We start from the raw sequence: 3,243 nt of genomic DNA on the forward strand, positions 1-3,243 counted from the left end.
CAAGTTGGTTTGAATCTCCACCACCTATCCAAGCTAGAACTATTAAAGAAATCTATTTCTATTGTTTCAAAGTCAGTGTGTGAAAGGAGTATATCTACTTTGTTTACTACCATGGATGGTTTGAGGCAAAGGTCCACCACTTGTCCAACTGACTATCCGTTGTGTTATGGAGGTTTTAGCCCAAGAATGTTTGAAGGTCCATCACCTGTCCAAGCTAGCTTCTTTGAAAGAAGCTATCTGTAACAGGACTTTATTTTGAGGTGTTTTAGCAATAAATTTTGTTTTTCTAGGAACTTTTGGTCGTTTTAAAGTTAGTCCATTGTGTAGAAGGATGTGTGGGTTGTTTTCGTCCAATAAAATTTTTTGATCCGGAAGGCACTTTCTGGGGCATTTTTGAAGGTGTTAACGTGGGATTTTCGAAAAGTGTTGTATGAAGCGATTGAAGCCTGTGTTATAAGGAACAACTTTGGTTCTCTGAGTCTTTAGAGATTTTGATGTTTTGATGCTCGTTGACGGCCAAAGATTAAGAAAAAATGGGATTTGCTGTTTTTGCATCGTTTTTGTAGAAAATGTTGTTTTGCAGGTTGATTTTCAGCAAATCAGAGCAGGCTATGGAAATTTTCCATCACATAGTCGTCGAAGAGCGCAGCGAGGGAAACAAGATTGTGTGAGACGGACTTGGGCTGTTTTGGCTCCGTTTGGGAGTTATGTTCAGTTGAAGACAGCTGTTCAGTTTCAAAAATCTAACGCTTACGGATCGCTTCGCAATCACGGTTTTACCTTATTCTCGCAGGTATACTTGGCGCGCAAGTCAAGTCGACCGAACGCCAAAAATAGAAAAGCTGCTATTTTGTGAGGTCACATGTTTTTGGAGGAAAAACCAGAAAAGAAAGACGGGTGGTGCATTTTGGGGGATCATTCAACGATCTCTCTTCTGCGAGTGCGAGTGCGTGTGCGAGTGCGAGTTTGAGTGAGAGTGAGAGTGCGAGTGCGAGTGCGAGTGAGACACTGCATGCAAGCGAACTGAAGCTCGGGGGTGGTCGGGAGGTTCGAGCTCCGTACAACGGAGTGCGCCCATATATTTTATTGCTCCTCTGTTGTATCAAACACTATCAATACAAATATCTCTTTCTCTGTCTTTGTTGTCTATCTCTATTATTCTGTTCCTGTGACAATTGGTATCAGAGCAAGCGGTTGATTCTGGACATGGACGGATCTGAGAAGAAGATCAAGGAGCAAGAAGACCTGATTCGACGACTACGAGAAGATCTGGAAATTGCAAATCGGGAGCATGCTGAGGCTCTGCGGGGCAAGGCAGCACGAGACCCTGATATCTATGTGGAACTTAATGGCGAACAAGAAGACGGAAACCATGCTATTCCACCAGGACACAATAATCAACGTGTCGGCGCTGGGGCACCTGGCGGAGGTGATGGTGGTGATGATGGAGATGGTGACGGTGGGAACGGTGGTGATGGACGTCGAGGCCGTCCACACGAAAGAAAGCGGGATGACGGCGAAGAGGAACCTAATGAAAGGAGAGGACGAAGAAGGAGACGTGATGAAGAAGATGCAGATGAAGATTCTGAAAGGGCAGCTTTGCAGCAAGTCTTCAAGAAGGAAAAGATTAACGAGTTTATGGCATCGAGAAAACTGGCGAAGATCTCGAAGCATGGATTGAAGAGTTAGAAGATTATTTTGCATTGAAGAAGTTCTCTGAAGAAGCAAAAGCAAAGGTTGCAGTTGTTCATCTTCGACAAACCGCAAAGCTTTGGTGGAAAGCATACCAAAGGTTACTCCAATCACTTGGGAGGAGTTTAAAATGCAAGCATATAAAAGGTATTGTTCTCCACACTATGAAATGGATAAAAAGATGGAGTTTTACAAGTTTCAGCAACAACCTGAGGACGAGCCAAGTCTTACTGTACATGAGTATAAGGAGAAGTTTTTGCGACTTCACAAGTATGCACCTGAAGTAGAAGGAGAGGCGTTGACAAACAAATTTATCGAAGGACTGCGTAAAGATCTGTATTATCAAGTAAAGGGTCCAGGGGCTACCGATTTTCTGGATGCTATTGCGAAGGCCGAAAATTATGAGAAGAAGGTGAAGTATGAGAGCCACAACCCTACTTCAAGCAGAATTATATCTACCGGGCATAGAATGCAGAATAGGCCTTTTCAGACAAACACTGAGTTTCCCCGAAGGAATTTTACAAATAATCAGAGAAGACCACCCAATAATTTTTCAAATCAGAATCAGAATTTCAACCGAAATCAGAGTACAAATCAGAATGCTGTAAACAACCGCAATCAAAATTTGGGTCAGAATGATGCAAATCAGAATCAAAGAAGACGACAACCGTTGCGGTGGCAACATGATCCTGCTTTTCTAGAACGAGCAAGGAAATTTGGGTTATGTTTCCGTTGCGGTGAGCAAGGTCACAAGACATTCGAATGCCCAAATAAGGAGATCGATCAAGCGGTTCTTGCACGAATGGAAGCCAATATGAATGCGATGGACACCATGATTGAGGAAGCGAGCGAGGAAGGTAAGTGCTCTGAAATTCCTATGAAATGTATGACGTCTGTTCATCATTTAAGGGCATCCATTATCAGAATTCGGGGTAAGATAGGAACTGAAATTGTGAATTTTCTCATTGATTCGGGTAGTACACATTGTTTTATGTCTAACAAGCTTGCGCAGACTTTGAAATTGAATTCTGATTCCCACATTAGGAGACCTGTAGAATTGGCCAATGGGAAGAAACATTATACACAAGGTCATATTCAAAACTTACCTTTTTTGTTGAACAAAGAGAAACATTCGGGAGAATTTTATGTTATTGGCATGGGTGAACGGGATGTAATTCTGGGAATGGATTGGTTGGCTGCGAATCATGCTTTGATTGATTGTGAGAGGGGTGAATTGGTTTTTAAAAACAGAGATGGTCATGCGATTAAAGCTGAGGAGAGAAATACTAAATCACTTCTGATTTCTGCCATGAAACTTTTGAGGAGGGTGAGACAAGGGTGTGAGACATTTCTTGTGTTTGCTAACGAGACTAAAGAAGAATCTGGGAATAAACAGAAAGAAACAAATCCAGAATTTGTAGAGGATCTCTTACATGAATTTAAGGATGTGTTCCCGGACGATCTTCCTGGTATGCATCCACCTAGATCAGTAGACCATGCCATAGATCTATATCCAGGAGCAACACCTTATTCAAGGGCTCCATACAGGTT

The sequence above is a fragment of the Adiantum capillus-veneris genome, chromosome 2 (genome assembly GCF_014529385.1).
Source record: "Adiantum capillus-veneris isolate H3 chromosome 2, ASM1452938v2, whole genome shotgun sequence".
NCBI classification, from domain to species: domain Eukaryota; kingdom Viridiplantae; phylum Streptophyta; class Polypodiopsida; order Polypodiales; family Pteridaceae; genus Adiantum; species Adiantum capillus-veneris.